The 27,239-nt window shown below is 40.1% G+C and overlaps 1 long non-coding RNA gene across 1 annotated transcript in view; it reads left to right on the top strand.

The window, feature by feature from the left end:
- LOC142861867 (uncharacterized) overlaps window positions 1-4,850 on the top strand; it is a 68,479-nt gene extending 63,629 nt beyond the window's left edge. The window contains exons 3-4 of the long non-coding RNA XR_012912972.1: window positions 437-632; window positions 4,580-4,850. This is a non-coding gene — a long non-coding RNA (uncharacterized LOC142861867). The remainder of the gene's footprint in view (window positions 1-436; window positions 633-4,579) is intronic.
- The last annotated feature ends 22,389 nt before the right edge of the window (window positions 4,851-27,239 follow it).

The following is a 27,239-nucleotide window of genomic DNA, read 5'->3' as shown; positions in this document are numbered from 1 at the left end:
GGGAATAGGAAGCAAAAAGCTAAAGCAGGGAACCTCCAAAGCATGAAATCTGCAGTCTCTTTCCTTGATATCATAAGCTAGGAATTTTTTGGTCATATAAAGAAAGCTTTCAAGTAAGTAAAAAAAAAAAATGCTGAAGTCTTTGAAGAACAAACACAGACAGGCATGATAGCAGACGAAAAGAAAGGGCGAGAAGGTGAAGCACTATGAGGCTAAATATTGAGAATCTGAAATTCAATGAAACATATCTGTTGACAAGTTCAAGGAACAGATCAAGCAGGACAAAAGGCTCTGCCCAGCACACACATTCCAGGCTGCCCGAGGAGGTGGTGAGGGAAAAGGATGATGATTCTTTTAAAAAGAATGGATCAAGATTGTGCCAAGAAACAATCTGCTGCTAACTAAGAGTCTTTCTTCTTTCTTGAACTTGTCCAAGGCAACACACGGAGCAAAGAGGCGACGGGGCTGGAGTCCTCAAAGGATAACTAGGATTAAAGGCACAGCCCACGGGTCCAGATGTGAAAACCACGGATTGGGATTGTCAGTGACAGACTGGCCCCTGGGTTTGCCGACCTCCCATGGAGCAGCGCGTCTCAGAGGGCTGTTGGAGCAGTTTTGTTTTTAAAGCTCTGGTGTGTTTGTTTTTATTTCTTATCATTTAAATTTTTTCTTATTAAGACATAATATATGCACATATTTATGGAGTAGGTTTTTGACTGCAGAATTCAGTGATCCAAGAAACAGGAGATGGACAAACTCAATGTCACAAGGGAGCTTAACGGTGATATTTAAATGGGAAGGAAAGTATATATTGTACTTGTTTCCTATTGCTGCTGTAACATATTATCAAAAATAATCAAAAACTTACAAACTGGCAAAGTTATGAACTCACAAACTTCCTTGAAACAACACAAATGTATTACCTTACAGTTCTAGAGGTCAGAAATCCAAAATGGGCTTTACTGGGCTAAAATCAAGGCGTTGTTAGGGATGCATTCCTTTCTGGAAACTCTAGGGGAGAATACTTTTCTAGTTTCTAGAGGCTACTGCTTCCATTTTCAGAGCCCATAAAGGTAAGTCTAGTCTTTCTCACATTGCATCACTCTGACACTGAGTCTTCTGTACCCCTCTTCCAAGTATAAGGACCCTTGTCATTGCATTGGGTCCACCCCGATAACAGGATAATCTTCCGTCTCAAGGTCAACTGATTAGTGACCTTAGTTCCATCTCAACTTTAAGTCTCCTTTGCCTTGGAGCCTAACATAATCATAGATTCCAGAAATTAGAGCATGCACGTGTTTGGGCAGGGGTCCTCATTCTGCCGCCACAAATATTATCCTATTTGGACTCAAAATTAAGCCTACAGGATGCCATTGCCTCCATGTTATAGGTAAGGAAGCCAAGGCAGAGAGGAGAGTGCCTTATCTGAGGACACAGATATTCTCAGAAGCAGACCTAGAATTGAACTCAGTTTTCAATGACTCCCAAAGTATGGCTCTTTCTACTGAGAATATTCAATACTGGATGTGCCTAAAACTATGTAGCATTTTATTACAGGCTATAAAAGAGTGGTTAAAACAAGAGAGGTCTTAAAGAAGATGAATTCAGGAATGTTCCCAAAAGGTCAAGGCAAAGGCTGTTTTATTAAGGAACTTCTGAAAAACTATGGAGCATGCCAAAGGAAAGAGGGAGAAAAAAAATAATAAGAAAGAAAGGAAAAAAAAAATCTTTTCATAGACAAAGTTTAGGACAATGCAAAGGATTTGGTGCCTCATGGGCTACTGAAAAATATTCTTTTGATATTATCCTAGACCTATGGAAACTTGGAGAAAAGTTCTGTGATTAATATCTGCAAATTTCCTAAGCCTTAGGTTTTCTTTCTTGGTTAGCATCTGACTGCTGTATTTTATTTGATTTGAACGTATTTTATGATGTCTTTAAGTATCATATCCTTTTCAAAACTAAAAAAGGTTTGAATAAACAAGCCAAAATGTAATTTGGAGAGAAAATATGAATGTAAATTGATATTGTACTACTGGCACCTCTATCCTCAATGGACAGGAAAAGAAATTGAAGCCACAAAGGTCAGGAGAGGAAAACTAGCTATGTGGTCTTCATCTTTGGGTGGTCTTTAGATATGTTAGACCACAAAGAAGTGTTCTTTAAATAAGAACAGGGATGGGAGATACGTAGGTTTGTCTCAGCTGCCACGTGTATAGATAAACCTTTCTGGCAATAACAGCATTTAAAGTGCATGGATTCTATTAATACCAGAGAACTTAGAACATAAACTCCATGAGGACAAGGTCAGCATCATTTTGTTCTCCCCTGGGTGCTCAAGGTCTAGAGAATAAACATTTATTGAACAGACTGAAGTGATTTTAAAAATGGAAACATAAAAGTTATGGAACAAAAGGACAATAAAAACAAAATTTTAAGAGTGTGGGTACAAAAAGACATTTTTAATTGGAGAGAAATCAAAGAAAAGAAGCAGAAGAGAACCAGCTGCCCAGAGGTGTGGTATAAATGATTTGGTATGTGAATTATATCCCAATAAAGCCGTTGGAAAAAAAAAAAGATCACATGCCTTAGCCCCAAATGGTATTCAGCAAAAGTGTGTTTTCATCTTTAATCCAAAATCTCTACAGGTAGCACCCCCATCCCCATCTCTCCAGGAAACCTGCACTCATGGTGGCCACCAGAGTCATGTTACTTGGGTCTGAATGTCTAGGTTGCATGACCTGGGGCAAGTCTTTTGACATTTTAAGTCTTAGTTTCTTCCTCTGGAAAATAATGCAAATAGAACCTGCCTCATACGGTAAAGCGCTTTAGCAAGGGCTGGCATTATTGCTATTCACCCACGGCACAGGCAGGCACTGTGAGGTCTGCTTGCCAAATGGGGCAGAGTACCTTGGGGACAGTTCCTAAGCCACGTTTTGTAGGAATTCTTGGAAATAATTTTTCCATGTTTTTCAGTTGGAAATTCGATGTATTTTTGGAGTCTCCAAACTGAAAGGTCGTGTCTGATAGTAGCAGGTTGTAGAAACACGAAGCTGAAACTGGGTGGGTTTTCACCAGAGTTCACTTCCTCTCTTTCCTTTGGCTTTGTCGTTGCTGTCCCACAGAGAGGAAGGCTTGGACCTGGATGTCTAAGATTCACATGAAATTTAACCCTGTGAGATTACATGCAAATTTCTGTCCAGATGTGCATTCTTCTGAGAAGAGGGTTTGTAATTCTAAAAGAAGTTTCTGATTTCTCTGTAAATATTTAAGAAACTCTGAGTCAGAGAATGAGTCAAGACATAAGGATCCCAGAACTCAGTAATCTTTAAAAAAATCCTATCTTTAGAATTTTTGTTGCTTTTTTTTTTTTTAAAACCTGGTCAAGAAACAAAATTAATGATAGCCCATACATCTTTTGGTGTTGGTTTGCCATTATGTTCTTTATTCATCAAAATTATTTAAGGATTTCATCATGTAATTTATATGAACAAGAGTAATTAATTTCCAGTAGTAATGAATATAATTTTTTTTGGAGAGGATGCAGTAGAAATACAAATATGACATTATAAAGGATTGCAAGACTGGCAGGCAAGAGTAATTAATTTCTAGTAGAAATAGAAATATGACATTATAAAGGATTGCAAGACTGGCAGGCAAGAGTAATTAATTTCCAGTAGAAATGAATATAATTTTTTGGGAAGAGGATGCAGTAGAAATAGAAATATGACATTATAAAGGATTGCAAGACTGGCAGGCAATTTTTCTTGCTTATGGTCATTGCTGTCAGTTTATACATCATTAGTGGAGTAGTATTAATAGCATGAGTTACTTATTTATAATAGGGTCTTAGTTAATAAATTATTCATGCTACTCACACACTGAATTTTTAGAAGATGTATACTTTGCTATTATTGTATCTAATGGTTTATGCACACAATGTTTGCAAATATGCCATGACAAACATGCCTGGGAAGAAAGGAATTATTGTCAGTGCCTATTATTTGGAAAGTAGAAAATTAAAAAAAAAAAAAAGGACTAAAACTCAATAATTTTTAAAACACATTCTGAATGGAGAACTCAATTTTATTCTTTTACAAATATTTTCATAAAATGTAGGAAATCAGTTTTCTTATTGGTACTTTGAGTAATTTAAGTAAAATAAGTAGAGTCACAATATTGCCCTAACATCATTTATTTACACACTCATGAAACATGTATTTACTGAGGGCTGCTGGGTCCTGCACCAAAGATAAAACAGTGAACAAGACAGAGGAGGGTGGAGAACCTGCTATAAGGTAGGAGCTCAAAAAGGCTATTTCCCTTCCCTTACTATTGAATGAAATCACCATGCCAAAAAGGTATTATTCGGTGTTGTTAAACTTTGTGTAACTGAGCTGCATCGGAAACAGTGGTGTGTAATTCGGTGCTGATTTTTCAGAGAAAGTGTCCATGAGTTTGTACCAAAGAGAAAAGACACAAAAAAATTAAAGTCTGCTATGGGAATTATAAAATGTATGACTCGTTTCTAAATCAAGGGCAGGGAGAACATTCCTAAATAAACACTTCTCTCATCTAGATGAAGAGGAGTAACAGAAACGAAGCTAGCAAGCTTCCCATGACTTCACTGCAATCGTGCATTATGTGACCTTCTGCAGCCGTGCCGGGCACACCTTCACATTCCCCCCCAGCAATCCAGAAACGCGGCAACAAGCCACCTTTAGGAAATCTTTACAGTATTGATAAAAACGTTACTCTGAGCCTACAGCCAAGTACTTTCTGGGCACCACTAAGGAGAATGACCCAGGCTGGACCTAACCTTTTGTATTTTATTCAGATTAAAAAATAAAGAATATTTATCTATGGCCAGTTTGCTCCCCTTCCTCCTCCTTTTCACTTCCCCTCCCTTCCTCTCTTGTCCCCCCTTCCTTTCTTCCTCCCTCCCTTCCTTTTTTCTTTTTCCTACTACATTATAAGCTCCTTGAAGGCACAATCAGGTCCGTCTTTTTTGTCATAGTATCTTAGCACCTAGCAGAGTGCCTAGCATACGGATGTATAATAAATACTGAACGAATGAGTGAATGAGTGAATGAATTCAGCAAATATCTATTGTGCATAAAGGATGGTGTTAGGCCCTGGGAGTGGGGGTGGAAAGGAAAGTGGGCTCAAGGATGAGGTAGCAGTCCCACGTTAGTGAACGTCTATGCCCTTCTAGTTAGCCATTGCTTGACCTGGAAACATGGTCTCTGTATATTAGAAGTGCAAGGCTTGTGTTCCCTTCTATGACATTCTTAGCTGTATGAGCTTGGGGAAATTATTGAAATCTCCTTGCACCTTATTTCCTTGTTTCTAAAGTGAAATAATGCTTACTTGTCCTATCTACCAGGGTTATGGTTAGGATCAATTGATTTAATGTGCATGAACCCCTCTGTAAATATTAAGCTATGAAATTATTTTGGCCTAAATAGGAGATGAGACGTACAAAACCACTGGTAATTACAAGAGTAAGGTGATTGTGGCATGAGAGAAGTTTGGATAAGATGCCATGTGTGTGGATCACACTGCCGTAGTAATAATTAGAATAGTGCTGCTAATTTAATATTACTTTCTTCAATTTTATAGATGAGGAAACTTACTCAGAAAAGAGTGAGGTCGCACAGCTAATAAGTAGAGCAGATGGGATGCCCAGATCTGCTTTTTCATTGACCTCTGTGTCTATTCCAAATTCAGTTTAGTCACTTAACATAGACTTGTGTTAGCAAGACCATGGTGGTGTTACTGCCATTTGTCTACATTTCATTGTTTGGTACACTTCTAGGTTCAAAATTCAGGTCATACATAAAAGTATATCTTTTCTACATATCATTAAAGGATCGCAAGAGGGCCTTTAGATATGAATCAGGAAAGAAATTAGTATTTCTGTCTATTAAATAATAACATAATACTCCAATTATGGAAAAACCTTGCATCATTGGTTCAAGGGGAAATAGAACTGGACTTCTTGTTCAAATAAACAGTTTCAAATAAATAGCAGCTAGAGGGCTGTAGTCTGTCTTCATCTCCCATTCATGACATTTTGTCAGAGTCAAGATGTCATGTTCCCTTAGGAGAAATATAGCCTTGGAGGAGGACAGCGAGGATTAAGCATGACCATAAGCGTGTGTGAGCTCAGCACACTGTCAACAAGTAATATGTTTTCATACTCTGCCACGGCCTACCCTTGGGGCCTGGCCTGGGGCCCTCCACACAGGGCTCCGGATCTCTGCTGCTGTGGACTTTGAAGCTGGAAGGAACAGGACGTGTCCCCAGAAAGCCTGTCGGCTGCTTTCTTGTGCCACTCAAGTTTAAAAGGGCACATCACACGCAGCAATTGGGAGACGGGGGATGGATTCCTGGAGATGACAGTAATAACTGAATTAGCACTTGTTCCTTTGGTTCAAGCATAGTGCCTTGGAATTGGTGTCCCAGACATCCTGCCTCCACATGTTCTCATCTTTTTTCTTCAAATTCCCTGAAGTCACGACGTGCCTCGGACAATTGCACCTTTCGGCTACTGTAGGTTGGGTTGTTGGTCCATCCTTGCAGGCCGCAGGAAGGTTTCGAATGGCATTTATAAAGGGACTTCCACTTACCCTCAATTGCCTCTGCTTCCTCTGCTGCATCCTCTGCTTCCTCAGTCATTGCCTAGGAGGTGCCTCCAGGCTGAGAAAAGCATATGAATTTTACCATCTTGCTTCATACGTCTTGGCATTTTAGCAGCACTTCCAGGACATTTTTCCAGAACAGGGACTGTCTATCAACTGGCTTCACCATTTACTCACTGTGTAACCTTGACACTACTCTTTCTGTGCTTCAGTTTTCTCGTGAGTAAAATAGGGAGGATTAAATATGTTAATATATATGATATGCTTGCCATATAATATATAAGGATTAGGTTAAAAAGAAACAACAGCAAAAATCCTCATTGGCTGACAATGATGCTCATTCCTCTATGCTGTTCAACCTGCCGTGAGATTACATACACACATATGTATAGGTGGGGATATACACACATGTATATGTTTATGTCACTGCTCAGTGCTGTCATATACATATCTTACATATGTATATGCAATAATATATACATATATGTATTTAAAATTAAAATATAATCCTAGAGAAACTCTGCTATAAAGTATTGAAGCTTAACTAGGGAAGCTCAGTAAATGGTGAGATGGTAAATGGTGAGATGGGATCGTATTTGTTCTTCAGGTTTTATCAGGAATTATAAAATGCTTCCAACTTCAAATGCTGTCAACATGTTCTTCTTCGTCTTTCTCATCCTTAGAGGCAGCAGCTTTGGCCACAAAGTCTTATGATCGATTAATTAATGGATTAACGAACAGTAGATCCAGTATCCTTGCTCTTTGCTATGTCTCCTATTCTGTTAGAAATAAAGGTACCATCGCTAATAATGATCATAGATATAGTAATTTTGATTTTTTTGCAATACCTACTCCATGTTAGATCCTGCCCTCTGCACTTTTCATGCATTACTATTATCTCATTGAATTACTGTAGCAGTCTGATGACGTAGGGCCCATATCTCCTTTAATACACCAGAAGCCTCCAAAATGCAGTAGCAAGTAAGATGTGCAGACTGTCTCCAACCTGGCTCCATTGCAATTGTAACCCACTTCACCCCCTTGCCTCCCACCTTCCTCAAACCAGGACTCAACTCTGCAGGACTTCATTTCTTCTGAAAGAATATACCCTCCGCAAATCATCAATGAGCGTTGCGGACTACGGTGACTACGGTGTAGATGTTGTGGGAGACAAAGAAGAGAGTCTATATTCCATGCCACACAGCAGAATATTTAATAAATTCCCCTTTAGATCTATTTCTGCTCATTCTTCCCCAGATCCTTTCTTCCCAGCAGCTACTAAGGTTCTCCTTTCCTTCAACATCCTTCCTATGATCTGAAGTAATTCAGTTCCCTAAAAACTTGCATACATCTCTCAGCAAAAAAAGCCCCAAAAAGTAAAGGGAACCACTTTAGCAGAGTCTTTTAATTGCCAGTTGGGTGTGTTCTTCCAGCCCCAAGCCAACATTTCAAAGGTTGCTTCCAAAGACCAAGAATCTCCTCTCTAAAAGGAATCCTGATGCTAATAAAAGTCTCATTATTTTCCAAATGTTTACATAATGTTTCATAATGGTTAGTCATTTTGAGCACCTACTTTGTGTCTTGGGCTTTACACCCATTATTTTAACACCCTTACTCTCTCAATAGCTCTGTGTTATACAACTTCCTTAGGATCAGGGGACACTTGCTAAACTACCAGGTGGTTCGCAGTGGAGAGAGGACTAAATAGAGACAGGGGAGAGGTGAATTAGAGCACAGGATTGGGAGTATGAATCTGAAACTAGACTGTGGGTTTCAAATCCCAGCCCTGTCTCATTTCCTGTTTATGGGGCCTTGAGTAGGATACTTCACCTCATTTATTCAAATGGAAATCATCATAGTACCTACATCATCAACTGAGATAACAGTTAAATAAGATAATATTTATCAAGTGCTTAGCACAATGCTTGGCCCTGAGTGTGAAGTGCTCAATGAGAGTTGTTTATTATTATTATTAATATTATTATTATTAGCAGCAGCCTCATGCTGGTTCTGTTGGTATCTCATTCTTCTCTCTGTACTGCTGCTCTTTTATCTAAAATAAAAAGGAGAGAGAATAATAATACTTTGCCTTTCCCAAGTGTTAAGATAAAAACTTTAGACGAATTAAATTCAGCCTAATTTAATTGAGTGAGGAATGATTGACACACTGGGCAGCCCACAGAACCAGAAGAGGTTCAGAGGGGTCCCGTTTGCAATATGAGCAGGCAACACTGATAGAAAACCAAAGTGAGGTACAGAAATAGCTTGCTTGGTTATGGCTTGGTGTTTGCCTTATTTGATTAAGGTCTGGTGAGCTGGCCACCTGTGATTGACTGACATCAGGCTGCTGAGACTCAGCTATTTGTTATAGAAGTAAATTCCTAAGTCAGGCTTTCAGTTCCTTGATGTACTACCTTACGTTGCAGTTGTTATGTAAGGAATCAAAGTACAGAGGCCTTTTTAGCCCATATTTAGTTTAATTTAACCCAGGTAACAAGAATGACCAAGAATGATGATGAGTATGAATGTACCCTGAAAATATATAAACGACTACACAAATATAAAGGACCGCCATTCTCAATATATCTTTATGGGAATAGAGTAAAGAACTGTTGTAGGCCCCTGTGATTCAGAGTAGAAGTTTGCATTTAATTCCTAAGTCAGTTTATCAAGTAATATGATTCAAGTAGAACATATCTCCCTCCCCAGAGATCAATCAATAATTGTCATTTGACACATTTACAGCCTACTTCCTTCAAAAAAAATGCTTATTGAATGTTGTACAATAAACCATTTCCTCGTCTTGGTGCTGAACAACAGCAACCCACAGGCCCCCTTCTCAGTTTCAATGAGCTAAATGCTGTTTTTTTTCCTTCATAGCCTAACCAACCCAACTTCCCATGTGATTCCCAAAGGATTAACTCTTTCTGCTCAAGGGGGCTCAGACTCTCTCTGAGATGGCAAAAGTGTGTTCATTCTAAAACTAGAAATGTAACAGGATAAAACAGACCATTTGCATTGTCCTCACAGCTTGGTCCTTCTTTGCTTTCTCAAAATCTCTGTGTCTGGTCTCACCATTTGTACTGAACCAAAAGGATCAGGATTTAAGAAGATAAATCTGCATCAACACTTTATGGAGCCAGTAGCATCTCTGCCCCGCCAGGGTATAGGGTTCAGGGCTTATGCAAAGGCCTCAAGGACCCAGCACTTGTGAGCCCTGCACTACTGCCTCCAGCAGACCTTTTAAGAAGCTCCACCGTGGTGCCTCTTGCCAGGCAGGCTGCTCTTGCAGACTCTCTGACTCTCAAGTCCCACTTTTGACACCAGGGAGCTTACCTGTTCCTCCCTGTCTTGTCTGGTTTAGAGACTGGTGTCAAGGAGCCACAAAAATATAGGTTTGCAACCTGATGTAGAGATTTTCTAGCTGTGGGCACATGGGCAAGTCAGCTTAGCCTCTCTGAGCCTCCGTTTCCTTATCTGCAGAATGAGGTTTCATTGGTTTTCCCATACGAGTGTTGTGATAATTGAATGAGATGATGAATGCAGAAGTTGCTTTTTCAACAACTGGTACATGACAGGGTCTCAAGCAATATTAATGGAAGTTGAACGCATATCTGTGCCTCTAATAGCTTCCCTATCCTCCAGATAAAGCCAACTTCTAGTGCTTGTCTTAGCTGCCTAACCTTTCCTCATTGTTATTTATACTCTTCAAGTGCACACACTGACCTTTGCATTTGATGCCTGGAAAACGATTTGTCTCAAAATTCTAAGTGCATGTCAATTAAAGTAAATACAATGCATTTCTCAGGCTGTCAACATCCATTTCTCCTGGAAAACTCCAAATGCAAATGAGACATCTGGTTCTCTTGTACAGATGGTTTGTGCATTATTTGCATCTTTGGCAAACAAAGCTAATGTCCTCTGTTTCGTTGTTAGAGATTAGAGAATATAATGAAAAAAATGACTAGGATATGATGAAAATTTTTTCTGAAGTCACACTAATTTGTGTTTTGCTGTAAATTGAGTCATTTGATTGTTCTCAGCAAATATTTGTTTTTTCTCCATGTCTGTGGCACTGCTTTCAATTCTGTAGAAAATTCAGGAAAACCATGGTGTAGACTCCACCCAGAAGGGTAACAACATCACGAGCCCTATCTTTTTTTAATAGAGAGAGTATTAAATTATGCATTGCAAATTCTAGGACTGGGTTTTCTAATTGAAGTCAGGACTCTCAAATTCTGAGTCTGATCAATTTAAAATAAATTAAAATTCAACAAATATTTTTGAAATGTATACCACTACTAGCCATGGATGACCATGATGAATAAGCTTCCATCTTTGCCATTTAGAAGTTTTCAGTTTAACTGGGGGGAGGCAGACAAGTAACTAAATAACTATAATTCAGTGTGATCAGTGCAAATGTCAATCCTATAAGAAGGAATTGAAAACATTGCAATTGTGCACACGCAAGAACTAGGGTGGATTTTAGTCCTTGCTCAGATGCCAGCTTCCTCTTCTAAACTCCCCCAGCATTTTATCTGAACTACCACGATGGCCCTTTTCCATTTTTGCATCCTCCACAAATATTTGTAGAATGAATGAACAATTTCCTTACCTTTTCCAAACACAGGAAGCCAGTATCGCTGAATAGTTACTGCTCGATATCTGATCTTGCATACTATTAGCCAAGCTGCTAGCTGAGTGATAAAGTCCCTTGGAACCCCATCCCTGAGAACTTACATCTTTGCATGACCCTGGAAAGGGGAGGAATTCAATGAAATGAATAAATTATAAAAAATAATAAAAAAGAACTAACTTCCAGAATTTTAAATATGGCTGACCTTCCTCACATCATGCTTGGCCACTGTGACCAGAGGATCTTCCCAGATATCTATCCAAGAACACGCTCCTACACTCCCTTGGCCCATGACCCCCATACTCCTCAGTTTGATTCTCTGATCCCCGTGTTCACGCTTGCTTCTGTCTCTGCTTCTGACCCTACTCAGGTCTGAAGACCTGCCCTAGCATCCCTACCTGTCCATGTTTCCCTCACTCTCTGCTCCTTCTGCCCCCTTGATGCCAGTCTTATGTTTATAGCTTAAAGTAAAGAACCCCACAAGGTGGCTTCCTCTCTAAAAACCTCTCACAGCCTGGGTGAATTGCCCAGTTTCCCCCAAGGCGGGGAGAATTTGGACATGGAAAGGAGGATGAGATTGAGGTGTTGGGGTTCTGGCAATGGCACTGACCAACTGTGCAATCTCGGATCAAAGTCTTTACCTTTCTTTGTTTACTTCTTCATCTGTAAAAAGAGAGCTAATATCTACCTCAGGTGCTTATGAAAATCAAATTCGAATGAATGTATGTATAAGTGCTGTTGATGAAGATGACATTCAATAAATAGCAGTTCTTTCCTCTGTTACCTCTTCCAGCTGTGGCCTCAGTTTCCTCTCAGGCCCTGCTGTCAATGTGATATTATTATCAAGGGAGAAGAATTAAGGAGGCCCCTTCCTAAGGAAATTCCAGACTCACCTGCCTTTGGTGCTTCTTTCTGATCTTCAAAGGTTGTTTTTTCTTCACTCTTAGTTCATCTCAGGAATACTAGAGTATTTCCAAGTCCAATGCATGCTGATTGTCTTGCAACTGACTCATTGATAGTTGAACATGACATAAATCCAGGTATCCATCATCATCATACTAATACCATAATAATACATAATGTGGTATAACGTAAGAAATGCTACTTTTGTCCAGGATCTTTGTTAAGTGCCTACCTGTAGGTGGGTGCTACATTATCAGTGATGCCATTTTTCCTGCCTTCTGGTGGCTTCTAATCCCAATGTTCCATGTGTGTACATAAAGGCTGGTAAGGGAACCTGGTGGCACTTTGGAGTCGCATGCTTAGCCTTCAAGAGTGGCCCAGAGTTCTGCTCTGTGGCTAACCTAAGCATCAGGATTCTACCAAACTCTCGCAATGAGCATGAGATCAGATCTACTGACCCAGCTACTTCCAGGTTGTGCCAAAGAATGCACATGCATGCCCCATCATTGAAACACAGATATCACAGCTGCCCAGAGACACCAAACAATGGAAATAGAAGAATTTGTAGAAACAAACTGTACGCACTCGAAACTGGTCATCTTTGGGTCAGTTGCTGGCATCTAGAGAAAGGTGGGAAATGGAGTAGCGACGTGGAGACCATAGGGGCTTGCGTCTTGCCTGCCTGAGACCGTAACAGACACCACCAAGCACCCCACAGATAACCCATCAAAATCCCTTATACACAGTCTGGTTACCATCCAGGGGGAAAGTACAACTTTGTGACATATCCCTGGGGTCATAAAACTCCTCAGGGAGCAATAGTATTTCTCCAGGGGAAGTGACACTGCTTCTGAGCCACACTGCCATACAACCTAGGTACAATGTAGACAGGTGGTCAACACCGTGCACACATCCTGGTCTCTGTTTACAGATCTAGCCTAATTAAGTGACTTGCCTGAGACCACCCAGCAAACAGGCGACACACACTTATCCTTGCCAGGTTTTCATTTCCAGCCTCACCTTCCCTGCCCATCTCTTCTCACTCCAAACGCATCTCTTCTTTCTCTCCAACATGGAACTTTTTATTCAAGCCAGACCAATTTCCCCAGGCACCTTGTCTAGAGTACATTTTCATTTCTCTTCTGTCATCCCCATGCCTTTATAATTTAGGACAGAGCTCAGTTTGTGCAAAATATTTTCCCTAAACTCTAACTTCACCTGGGTTCTGGGTAAGCAAGAAAGGAGATGTTAGAGCAGCAGAGATGAGTGCACTGGGAGTGGGGCTGGGACAGGAATGCATGCATTGATAGATGTGGGGTTTTTTTGTTTCAGTTTCCATCTCCTCAACCAAAATTTTGACATCAGCCTTTCCACCCATGCACCTGCAGTCCGGTTTGCAGCGTGCATTTCATAGAAGAGGAAATTGATGCTCAGAGAGATGGAAGTGACTTTCCCCAGGTTACGTAGCTAGTTAATAAAGACTAGAATCCAGGCATGTTTTCCAGTGCAGTCTCCTACTCCACAGGAAATGGAGAAGATTAGCTGCTCACTCTTCTGCAGGTTTTCACTATTAGAATGTCAATGTCCCTGAAAAGCACGTTATGCATGGCTGTTCCCAAAGCTGCTTTTGCCATCTCCTGCCACTGGCACTTCCTTCTGTTGCATCCAGGTGGCACCATCAGCACTGGGCACCCCCAGCATTACTGCTAGCATGTGGGAGTCCCAAGTCCTGGTTTGGTCACCTCCTAGTCACCCTGTTGGTGAGAGAGGAATTCCTACCCTAGAGTTATGGGAGTGTCTGACACTGGACAGACAAGACTGACAATTTATGAGCCACATATACTCACAGTCTGGCAAAGGAGGACACTGCACGCTGAGCAAGACCACACAGGTCTGCACTTGGGAACAAAACGAACTACCTGAGTATGGGAAATAGGCTTTGTCCTTGCAAAAGGGCGAAGGGCCCTTGCTTCCCATGGGAGGATATGATTGGCTTATTTGAATAATTCCACAGGCTGGCAGGGAACTGAAACCCACGAATCAAGGATAAGCAGGATGGCACCGGGTCCATCCCATAATATTGCTTGGCAAGGGGACCTTATTGGTGGGAGCAGAGTGAGGAGAGGGACCTGCAGTTAGGCCATGTGAGGCCCTCCTGGTTTCACATAATGTCAAAGCAGCATGTAATTTTGGACCTCAGTTTTAAGCCTTCCCCATCGCCTTCCTTCCCAAGCCCACCTGCGCTCTCGCGGGGGGAGCACGCTCCCCTCCCCTCATGCTTTACAGTTTGTCAAAGGCTCACCAAAGCAGAACTTGAGCATAAACAGTTCTTTCATTTTTGTTTTCTTTTACTACTCTGAGAATCCCTCTTCACAGGGAAAACATCCAAATTACAGACACGAAGCTGCACTCACAAACTCCAGACCCGTCGGAACACTAGGACTTTGTTTCTGGTCAGCTCATCTGTCTACCTTGCTCAGTCTTTTCCCAGGGGTCCTCTGAGGCCCGCAGACACTTAGGTCCATGGTGGGCCCTGCCCAGGGGTCTGCTCAGTGTTCACAGATGTTAACAGACTCCACAAGTGGTCAGCGTCTCAATCTGGCATCTCTGCCCCTTTTAGCACTGTGAATTCAAGAGCCAGAGGGCAAACTGTGGCAAGAATCAGGGAGAGGGACAGCCACTTAGCCTCTGTAGCTGCTGTTGTTCATGCAGCCCCAAGCATTTCTGGCTGAATGCTGCCACTCACGGCACTCACACAGAATCTGGAATCGATTTGAAGTTCAAAGGCACCCACAGACTTCAGCAAAGCAAAGCTGGAGGTGGCTCCTGGCTGGACAAAGGACATTAACACATACATCTGTTTAAGGGGCTTAGGGGCTTCTCAGTAGTTTCTGTCTGAAAAGTCACCAAAGAACATGCATGCCTACAACATTTTCTCTGAGCCAGGGTGGGGAAGCACCCTTAGCATAGGACTTATGGAATGTCCAGAGACACATCTGTCAAAGGTCAGGAAATGAGAGTCCCTTGTCCACCTTCTTCTCAGTATGCAGATGGAAAGGACTTGACCCTTCCAACTGCTCAGGATGAGAACGGGATCCCTGGGTGCAAGGAACCCACTGTGTTTTTGCTCCTTGGCGCACACAGCAGATTCCATGTGATGCTCAGATTTGAAATTTCTGAACTACTAACAAAAAGATATGCTCCAATCTGTTTCTTGTTTCATAATCCCCCTTCCCTCTCCTTCCTCTGCTTTGTTTTTTTCTCCTTTATGTTCCATCTTCTTGCCTCCTGCTACTTTCTTCCCTCTCTCTTCTACCGTTACTCCCCTACCTTCCCCTTCCTTTTTCCCCTCCTTTCCTTTCTTCCCCCCTCTTGCTCCCATCTCTCCTGCGGTTGGCGGGGGTTGACACAAGACCCTTTAATCTAGAATCCTGCCTCCTTCTTCATCAGGGTCTGGTGATGGAAGGGAAGCGTGCACTCTCCCCCTGGTTCTGAGTCTGAGCCCTGAGATGTTTCCTCCAGCGATCCTGCTAACAACTCATCTCTCCCCTGGGAAGCTGGGCAGGCTTCAGGAGTGAGATGTGGGGCAGACACCACCTGGGAGCCTCACTAAGGCAGGGAGCAAGGGTGTGGAACTGGGAAAGGCTCTGACAACCTGTGATCTCGTTCTTACTTTCCCTTTTGCAAGCTCTTGGGCAGAACACCTTTCCTCTCAGTTCCTCAGAGTCTGATCTGCAACAATCATCATGCTGGACTCAAAGAGCTTTACCAGTTCCTTTATTTGTGGTCCCTTTTGTTTTGGCATTGCCATAAACCACAGGCTTTATCCCCCCCATAACCAATGTTACACTTTTTGATGAATGGACAGCCTTGTAATACAAGTGGCCATTGATAGAATTTCCAAGCGGAGAGAGGGAATCCAATTTTTCCCTGGAACTCTGGGTCGCTGGCCCTACCCTGTCTTTGTCCCAGCCATACGTGGTCACTGGCTCCCACATCAGTGGCTCGTGTCTTACAGACACTAGCCACTGGCCCCAGTACACTCTGACTTCCTTCTTTCTCCAGTGTGTGGGGAAAAAAAATATTCCTTTTAGAAACCCAGAAGCAGGTTTGGAAATTAGAAAATGAATGTTTACTGAAGGCAACACCACATGAAAATAAATAAAAGAAAGTATTTCTGAATATAGGCTTCTGAATGTATTATATTTGAGAGCCAAGTGCAGATAAGTTAAACTCTGGATTTAGGTTGTTTTGAGGCTGAGTTTCCAGATCTGAAGGGAGATCTTCAGACTCTCTCAGGAGACTCCTTGATCCACTTTTTATGGAAACTAAATTCCAGTGTTACCGCAAGACTTCTGACAGTCCCCCACACTGGCTTTGTGGTGGGAATATGGCCAGTGTGTACTAAAAATGAAGCCATCTACCAAAGGAGGGGCAACGGTCAGGACCAACCAAAGACAACCCTCCTTCTACTGGGAGGCCCCTTTCAGGACAGACCCTGGCCCCCCTAGACCCCAGCTCTGCAACACGGGCCTCTCTGTTTCACCACCAGTTAAGTCTCTTGGGATGGAAAATCAAAGTTAGGGATTCATTGGGGGAAAGAATTGCTGGTTGGTTGACTTGTTTCTTTGTCTTCAGACTTGGTTTTTGTCCCTGGCGCGAGCCAGACGTACGTGAGGGGAGTCAGTTACAGCCTTGGTCTTTGCCCCACTTCTGTGGGGAGGGAGGTGCTGCCAAGAGCTGGGGGGAAGGGGTGGGGCTCAGAGTTGACGTCCACTTGTGGAAAATAAAGTCAAAAAGTTAAGGCAAATGACTTGTGCTAGAAAGTGCACTGTTGTTTCCAGTGAGGAAGGAGCTCTCTAAAGAAGTGAATAAGGATTGAAAACAGATACCGCTGCTGCTTCACTCGCTTGTAAAGTGAACCAGTCTAATTTCTTCTTTCTAGAGTGTTCTAATACCAAATTCTTTGGTGGGTGGAACCCAGAGGGCATTGGCAACAGTCACTTCTGATGTTTATGCCTCTGTAGTGCTTTACAAATTATGCTCTTCGTAAATGATTACCCAAGGAGATTAATGGAGATAGCCTTTCACCTTGCCAGTATGCCTAGGAATTTTGGGGATGGAACAGAATTGAGCTCCCATTTCTCTTCCAAGTGCCTTGCAGTGACTGTTCCCAGAACCTTGGACACAACCTCTTGGAGTTGTGTCAGTAAACCCCATTTTTCTTTCACAGGTAGAAAAGCAAGGCCAAGTGGCTTTTTTTTTTAAAAAAGTATTTGAATCCTAAATTCTTCTAATTTTAGACTATGACAAGATTAAATATATATGAAGTAAAATTTTTGAAATATAAGGACATCTTAAACAAAGTTATCTCATAACTCATGTGGTCACCTCCATATATAGGAAAATGCATTTGAAAAAATTCAACACCCATTCTTAATTTTAAAAAAGTAATAAATTAGTAGCCAATAGATAGATCCAAGGGACTTAAGGCTAGATACTTTGGGCCGGTGTTAGAAATGAGATGGCATGAAATATCTGATACCTGCCCTAATTTGAACCTCAGGAATGTGGAATAATGTTAGGCATGAATGTTCTCATTCAGATCTTTTGTTTGTAAAGTCCTATTCATGCCCAAAGGTCCATGATTTCTAGTGAAAAATGGGAACAGAGGTGAGTGTAGATAATATCCTTGAGCACTGGTATGTGCAAGAGTGTTAACGGTTAGGAAAACCAATGCCAGGAACACTTAAGATGCAAGGAAGCCCCTAAAGCCACGTTTATTTGATTGCTTTTGCTGTTATTTGAGTAACTTCCTGCCATTGCTGTCACCCAGCTTATTAAGGGTTTATTCTTCAGAGACGAGGCTTCTGGGAACATTGCCCTGCCCCTGTGTGACTCCTCCCCACCGTGCCCTGGGCCAGATGGTCAGAGTCCACTTTACTACAGTGTGTGGAAATAACAGGCTAAACTCTATCCTGGTGAGTAATGACGCGGCTGGGCTCATTACTTGGCCTGGTTCTGGTTGCCACGGGGAGAGTTTCACCATCCTCTCCATTTCAACTTCCTATTTCTCACTGTCTGCCACCTCTTCCAGTAACCTTCCTCTCCCCTCAAGCTAGAAATCTCTCTCATCCCCTCCCTCCAGTTCCAGCTATCAAAGACAAACAAGAGTCTTTCTAGATAAATCTAAACTACAGAGTGTCGTGTTCGTGCAAGCTGGATCTCTCCAAAATGATATAATACTTGACCTGGCATTTTTTTCTGAGTTATGACCCCAGAAATTCCCAGACCTAGAGCTTTTCCTTTCCAGGTATAGACTCCAAGGGAAAAAATATTAACGCAGTATACACCTCCAAGCCATTCTTTCAGCTATCATCCTGCCCTTTACAATTCTCTGTTTAGAGGATGCTGTAAAGTTTTGCCTTCCATTTCTCCAAATATTCATATATTTTTAATCAGCTGTACAAGTCACAAAAGTATTTGAATGACAGGAGTTCATATTTCCATATCATCTTCAATGTAAGTACACACATATAAAACCTAATTCCATTTAAATTAAAATAGACATGTACATATAGTTTTCCTTCTGTGTCTATTAAAATAGACACACACAGATTTGTGTATATATGTCTATATCTATAGATATCTGGGGGCATTTGATTTTATAAAATTTTAGTTATTTGAATTATGAAAGTAAGATGTACATGTTGTAACAACTCAAAATATATAAAAGAGTCTAAAGTCAAATTAATAGTCTTAAGTTCTCCACCTCTAGTCCCCCAATGGGAGGTATATAATGGCATGGGGCACACAAATAGATGGATATATGTAATGTTTTTATTCAAAGTGTGTTATACTCTACATATTATTAGTCTTTAACTCCATCTTTTCACTCAATGATGTATCATGACTATTCTTTATTAATTTTTCTATTGCTTTAAATGTACTAGTTTTAAGAGTAAATAAACTATGTAAAAAAGAATACGAAAGAGTAAAGGCAATAAATGTTCATAGTCAAAAAATGTAAACAATAGAAATGGTCATATAACAGAGAGTTTCTTCTCTTTCCTCAGACCTCTAATTCCCCTTTCTCAGAAGCCACAACTTTTAGCACTTTCTTATTACTCATTCCTGAACTTTGGAACAATGACTCTTTCTCAGATAAATGTCTAGCTCACCTCTATCCTTCCTTTATACTTATAAATGAAGAAAACCCTTCTCTTTTGTAAACGTGTAGAGTCTTCACGACTTCATGAAGCACCAAATAACAATGGGATATTTCTCAGGGAAAGCCACAAATTACATGCCGTTGATAAAAGAGTATTATGATAGCTCAGGACTGCAAAGAGCCTTTGCCATTACAAGTCCAGAGGACTCTTTGCAATTCACTGATGCAGTTGAAACTATTGACAGCTATGAACCATCTTGTCAGAGGAATAAGCATATATGTATTTGCATATATTTGTAGTAGGCTCACAGATTTCCTGAAGTTTAGCCATGGGCTCTAGGTTAAAAACACCTGATCTGGTCCAATCTCCTTCTTCCTCTCACGCCTCATTGTACAGAAAGGAAATTGAAGTGCAGGTAGGTAAATATCACAGCCAGCATGAGGCAGAGCTGTGATGGAACTAAGGTCTCCTGACATCCATTCCAATTTTTGGTTTAGATGACATAGCTATGAGGATACCCTTTGTTTAATCTTACTGTACACATAATAAAGAAGAGATCAAAAAAAGAACAAAGCTGGAGGCACCACAATGCCTGACTTCAAATTATGCTACAAAGCTATAGTAACTAAAACAGAACGTTACTGGTTTAAAATTAGACACATAGATGAGTAGAACAGAATAGACTACCCAGAAAAAAAAGGCATATACCTATAGCCAAGGATCTTTGACAAAGCCAACAAAAACATACACTGGGAAAAGGACTCCCTATTCAATAAATGGTGCTGGGAAAATTGGATTGCCATATGCAGAAGAATGAAACTGGATCCCTATCTCTCACCATATACAAAAATTAACTCAAGATGGATTAAAGACTTAAATGTAAGACCTGAAACTATAGAGATACTAGAAGAAAACCTAGGAAAAATTCTTCTGGACATTGGCTAAAGGCAAAGAATTCGTGACCAAGACCTCAAAATCACAAGAAACAAAAATAGACAAATGGGACTTAATTAAACTAAAAAGCTTCTGCACAACAAAAGAAATGATAAACATAGTGAACAGACAACCTGCAGAATGGGAGAAAATATTTGTAAACTCTGCATCTGACAAGGGACTAATATCCAGAGTCTGCAATGAACTTGAGCAACTCAACAACAAGAAAAAACCCCATTAAAAAATGGGCAAAGGACGTGAGCAAACATTTTTCAAAAGAAGACATACAAATGGTCAACAAATGTATGAAAAAATACTCAGCATCACTAATTATCATAGAACTGCAAATTAAACACAATGAGATATCATCTTACACTAGCTAGCATGGCTCTTATTAAAAAGTCAACAAACAACAGATGTTGGCAAAGATTCAGAGAAAAAGGAATGCTTATATACTGTTGGTGGGAATATAAATTAGTGCAACCTCTATGAAATATAGTATGCCACAAACATCAAACTAAACATAGAACTCAAACAGAACTACCATTCAATCTAGCAATCTCACTACTGGGTATATACCCAAAAGAAAAGAAATCATTATATTAAAAAGATACCTATACCTATATGTTCATCACATCACTATTCATAATAGCAAAGATATGAAATCAACCTAAGTGTCCATCAATGAATGATTGGAAAAAGAAAATATGAAGTGTGTATACATGTACACACACACACACACACCCATAGAATATTATTCAGCCATAAAAAAGAATGAAATTATATCTTTTGCAGCAACATAGGTAGAACTGGAGGTCATTATCTTAAGTGAAATAACTCAGAAAAACAAATACTGCATGTTCTCACTTATAAGTGGGAGCTAAATTATGTGTACACATGGATGTAGAATGTGTAATAATAGACATTGGAGACTCAGAGGGGTAGGAGGGTGGTTGGGGGTGAGAAATGAAATATTATTTAACAGGTACAATGCACATTATTCAGGTGATGGTTACACTGTAAGCCCAGACTTCATTACTATGCAATATATCCATGTATCAAAATTGCACTTGTACTCTCTAAATTTATACAACTCCCCCCACCCCCACCAAGTTAGAATATCTGGCTATGAAAAAAAAAAAATAGAAGAGATAATGGTGCAAGCAGTGTGTAACCCTTCCTGCATACTATTCTGAGGGAAAGGGGCCATAGGGTTGTGAGATGATAGGTTGTGTAACATGCTTATTGGTCAGTGTATTAGTCAGGGATCTCCAGAGAGCCAGAACCAGTAGGGTGTGTATAATTAGGGAGAATTATTGGATCATGTGCTTATGAAGGCTAGAAAGTCCCAAATCTGCAGGTGGCCAGCAGGCTGGAGACGCAGGGAAGAGCTGATATTGTAGTTCAAATCCAAAGGCGGTCTGTCTGCTAGCAGGCTGCCTGCACGCTCAGGGGAGATCGGTATTTGTGACCGACCTATTAAGGCCTTCAACTGATTGGGAGAGGCCCATCCACATTTTGGAGGGCAGTATGATTTACCCAAAGTGCACAGATTTAAGTGTTAATCTCATCCAAAAAACACCCTCATGGAAACATCTAGAATAATGTTTGACCAACTATCTGGGCACCGTGGCCCAGCCAAGTTGATACATAAAATTAACCACTATGGTCAGTTTGGTCTGGATCGTTTAGCTTCTTCAGACTTGGGTCACAACCCACAGGAATGTGTTTGAACCTAGAAGAGCATTTCCTGAAATGAGAAGATGCATTTTTTATTATCCTTTGATAATGAAACCAGAAATGTGTAATTCCTGATATTAGCAATTAACTAACTAATGAACTGTATTTACATTGTCACAAGGTTATCCTGGAACAAGCAATTTTATGTACAGATGATATTAAATTTAAAGGCTTCCCCAGATTCTAGAAAGGGTCCAGAGTTTTAGTGTCCAAAATTTCTGCTCCCTAAAAGGTATTACTTCTTTATATAAATAAATATAGAGCACCTGCTATTAGCCAGGAATTGTATTTGTCATTGAGGAAATGTAACAGTTCTTTTGTCAAGAAATTTATGGTCTAATGGGGAAAGTAGACAAGGGATTGAAAAATTTTCTCCAGCCTTCTCTCCAGTTAATACTCTGAAAGAGATTTGCATGATGTGCTCAAGGATGCACAATCACAAGCATGATTCCTGCATCCCAATTGATTTGCTCTTCATATTTACTGTGAACCCCTGGTTCCAAGATTGAGAGGCAAGAATCCCTCTGGCCAATTTGCTTAATCTCGCCCCAGCTCACACCATCATTAGTTCTCTAACTTCAGAATCCAGTTTCTCTGCAGTGGCTATATCAGAACAAAATTATTTCAATGGTTTCCAGGTGCAATGCAGACTCAGGTGTGAGGATATCGGGCACAGAGTATAATTGAGCTTGTGGTTCAGATCAGTCACCTCATCTGAGGAGGAAAGACATTTGGGCTGATTTGGATCGCAAGAAGCACAGCCTTTGGCATCTGCATAAATTGAAAGCCCTTTTAGGGAGGCAGCTGAGTATTTGGTGGATTTCTAAAATAACGGTTCCATTAACAAGGTCGCTGTGTTGTACTGTTATGTTAGCAATTATCGCAGAGGAAGTTAGTCTGGGATTAGGACCAGATTTTGCAAAGCTGGACTTGTAAACACCATGGAAGTAGACTTTCCTGTTGGTGATAGAAAGATTGACATTTAACAACAGCCTTTTGTGCAACAATGACAGGTCTGATTATTCTGAAGTTTGACCAAGCGTGCGGGTTGATTAGATTACGGTTTAGTGGATGTTTCAATTTCTGGTTCACTGACAGCTAGCTATTAACCATGGGTGCAAAAATTTTCACTTCTAATACCTTTGTGCTGCGCTAGCCCAGGTGGTATTTGTAGCTGAGGGGAAGGTTCTAGATTGTGTTAAATATTTAAAATTAAAGAGAGAGAATATAGCATAGGCTGGTCATGGAAATCCCAGTTCTGTCTTCCTAAATAGGCTAAAAGTTCTCCTGAAACCAATTGTACGCTTTTCCCCAAAGAATTTGTGCTCTAGTTCAGAATTTAAAACTTAAGCAATGAGTACATTCACTAAATATTGGAAATAAGAGAGTACACACATTATTTTTTCTTCCAAACTCAAAACTGAATGAACTAAACCTTATTCCGTTGAAGAAAATAGTCTCTTAGTTTTAAGTGGGGCCTCAGATCTTAAACAGATTAAAATGGTAAGGAGCTTAATGTTGTTTACTTTTGAGCCAAGAAAATAAAACATTGTTGGAAAACAACTCTATTACCCAGAAGAGAGAGCAACAGGGAGGATTTCCAATTAGGTCAACCCCCAAAGAATGTTTTGACTTTACCTTACTAACTTGTGTGGGACTACAAAAGAAGAGCTAAAAGCTGTTAATAAAAACAGTTGCCATGGTAGCATTAATTAGGGAAGCTTTTGACGTTATTGGGTTCGTTATAAAAGAAACGCTCAGATATCATTTTGTTTCAAGCTGGCTGATCATCTACAAGATTTAAGATCCATTCCGGAAAAGTTTAGCAATGTACAAAAAGGGGCTATAATTAGAATTTCTTTCAAAATATTGTGAAATAAGCTAATAGATGGTGAAACATAAGATTTAAGATGGAACAGAGACTGATTTGAAGTCAGTCGTGATCCTCGTGTCGTAAATATTATCCATAAAAATATTAACAAATCATCAAAATTAATAATAATTTTAAAGCCCAATGGACATGCTCTTCTGCTGATGATGTCAGTAATACTGTGAGCCACTATTTGTGATTACAGTGAAAGAGGGCTCCACAAACTGATGGTTATTTTGGTAGCTTATCCTTGGGAGTCTCTTATTGGTGCAAGAAACAAGAAATGGGGAAAGGCAAGACTGAGAAATGTTTGCATGAGTAGTGAGTCTCATTAAAATCTAGAAAGTGATTGGATTTCTCTTTTTTTTTTTTCATTTTTCTCCTTTTATTTCATCATCTTATGGGGGTACAGATATTGTTAGGGTGACATATATTGAGGTTACATATATTGCGTCCAACCCCCAGGTGGTGCACACCACACCCATTATGTAAGTATACACCCTTTCCCTTCTCCCCCTTCCCACCTGCCCACCACCCGATAAAACTTTTTTTTGACAGTTTGGTTACATTGTATATCTTTGCCTCTCCCTAAGAAGGGTTAGAGGTATCCCCCCCCCACCACAATGCTTGCCACCTCCCTAAGATGGGGTTCTCAACTCCCCCGAATCCCTGGTGTACACTACCACCGTTTGAGCACCATAGTTTTAGTCAGTGAGTACCAATTTGATGGCGAGTAGATGTGGAGCCCATTTTCCAGTTCTTGTGACCCCTTACTTTGGATAAGGGGTTTAAGCTTAATCCAGGATAGCATAAACGGTACTAGCTCACTGTCGTTTCTTAGAATTGAGTAATATTCCATTGTGAGCATATACCAAATTTTAATTATCCACTCATGAGTTGATGGGCACTTGGGTTGTTTCCATGACCATGCAATAGTGAATTGTGCTGCCATAAACATTCGGGTGCAGATGTCTTTGTAATAGAATGTCTTATGTTCTTCTGAGTAGATGTCCAATAATGCTATTGCTGGGTCGAATGGTATTGCTATGTATAGCTGTTTGAGGTATCTCCAAATTCTTTTCCACAAAGGTTGCACTAATTTGCAGTCCCACCAGCAGTGTAAGAGTGTGCCTATCTCTCTATATCCTCACCAGCATTTGTTGTTTTGGGTTTTCTTGATACAGGCCATTCTCACTGGGGTTAGGTAGTATCTCATTGTGGTTTTGATTTGCATTTCTCTGACGATTAGAGATGTTGAGCATTTTTTTTATATGCCTGCAGGCCATTATTCTGTCTTCTTTGGAGAAATTTCTGTCCATTTCTTGATGGGGTTGTTTGATTTTTTCTTGTTAATTCTTTTAAGTCCTAAATAGATTCTTGTTATTAAACCTTTATCAGAAGTATAGAGAGCAAATATTTTCTCCCACTCTGTGGATTGTCTATGTGCTCTAATGATTGTTTCCTTGGCTGTGCAGAAACTTTTAAATTTGATCAGATCCCATTTATTTATTTTTGATGCTGCGGTGATTGCCTTGGGAATCTTCCTCAAAAATTGTTTGCCTAGACCAATATCTGATAGGGTTTCCCAACATCTTCTTCTAGGATTCTTAAGGTTTCATGCCTTAGGTTTAAGTCTGTTGTCCATCTTGAGTGAATTTTTGTGAGAGGTGAGAGGTAGGGAACCTCATTCACTCTTCTGCATGTAGCTAGCCAGTTTTGCCAGCACCATTTATTGAAGAGAGATTCTTTTCCCCATTGTATATTTTTGTCTGCTTTATCAAAGATTAGGTTACCGTATACTGATTGTTTCATCTCTGGTATCTCAGATCTATTCCAAACATCAATGCTTCTGTTCTTGTGCCAGTTCCAGGCTGATTTAACTATTATTGTTTTATAATAGAGCTTGAAGTCAGGAAGACTGATGCTTCCCAGTTTGTTCTCTTTACTTAAGATTGCTTTGGCTATCCGAGGTATTTTCTGGTTCCATACAAAGTGAAGAATTATTTTTTCTAGATCTGTAAAGAAGGCTGGTGGTATTTTGATGGGGATTGCAGTGATTGGCTTTCTCTAAAAAGATGATGCTGAAAGAATCTCAGTGATGCTGGCTATTGTGATATAGAAACTCAAAAACTGTTTTGGTGGGTATGAACCAACAAATGGCCAAAATAGCATTTATAGAAAAAATATTGAATGGATAGTGGATATGAATAAGAATGTGATATACTTACTATAAATCCTAATAGTATGGAAATTTACAACTGTTCTACAGACTTCTCTGCCTGTATCTTCAACTTTTTTCAGCGTGGCTCTTTCCTCTCAATCTATGAAAATGTTTAATTATGTTTTTAAGCTTTTCTTTAACATAATTTATCTGTATAGCTATTATATTTACTCTTTCTTACTATCCTGAAATGCCTGAGAAATTAGTCTGCTTTCATTATATGCATTTCCTTGTCTGTCTCTCTTTGAATTCACTAATGGCTATGTTCATAATAATTGTTCTTGGTCAAGTCACCAATGACTTCCTAACTTTCAAATGCCAAAATCAGTGGGTGTCCTTACATCCTCATCCTCTTTGATCTCTAATGCACCTAATTCTAGCTCAACCTCTTCTTTTGAAATCCTCTCCTTTTTTGCATCTTGGAAAAGTTCCCTTCTGGCTGTCCTCCCACCTCTGGCTTCTAATCTTCTATGTGTGGGCTTCCCTTCCTCTTCTTTAGAGGTCAGCATTCCAGTAGATTCCTTCCTAGTCTCCTTCTCGATCTCTGTGAACCATCTGACTCCCCCATGGCTTCAGCAAATAATAATTCCCATCCTACTATTCCAAAAGTTCAACATTCATAAGTTCAACAGTTGCTCATTGAGCAACTTTTATGTGCTAGGCACTGGAGATACAATGAAGAATAAGACGAGGTATCTGACTTTAAGGACCTTAAAGTTTAGTATGGAAGCAGATAGACACAGAAGAATAAATATAGAAGGATAAATGGAATGATAAATATAGGAGGATATTAAATATAGAAGGATATTATATATAGAAATATAGAAGGATATTAAATATAGGATATTATTATAAATATAAGTATAGAAGGATATTAAATATAGAAGGATATTCTAATAATATCCTTCTAAATATAGAAAGATAAATGGAATTATGCTTAAAGAACTATTTTACTTATTTATTTATTTTGTAAAGATTAGTTCAGTGCAGGAGTGAGAAGGGGGGAAAGTAGTAGAACAAGAAGTTTAATCTATAACTGATTGTGCACAGTCAATAACTCACTAGCTTCAGACCAGTCTTAAAGAACTATTTAAACATAGAAAACACCTCCCTCCAGCTT

Source organism: Microcebus murinus, chromosome 18 (genome assembly GCF_040939455.1).
Source record: "Microcebus murinus isolate Inina chromosome 18, M.murinus_Inina_mat1.0, whole genome shotgun sequence".
Classification (NCBI taxonomy): Eukaryota; Metazoa; Chordata; class Mammalia; order Primates; family Cheirogaleidae; genus Microcebus; species Microcebus murinus.
This window is presented reverse-complemented; position numbering and strand designations above follow the sequence as displayed.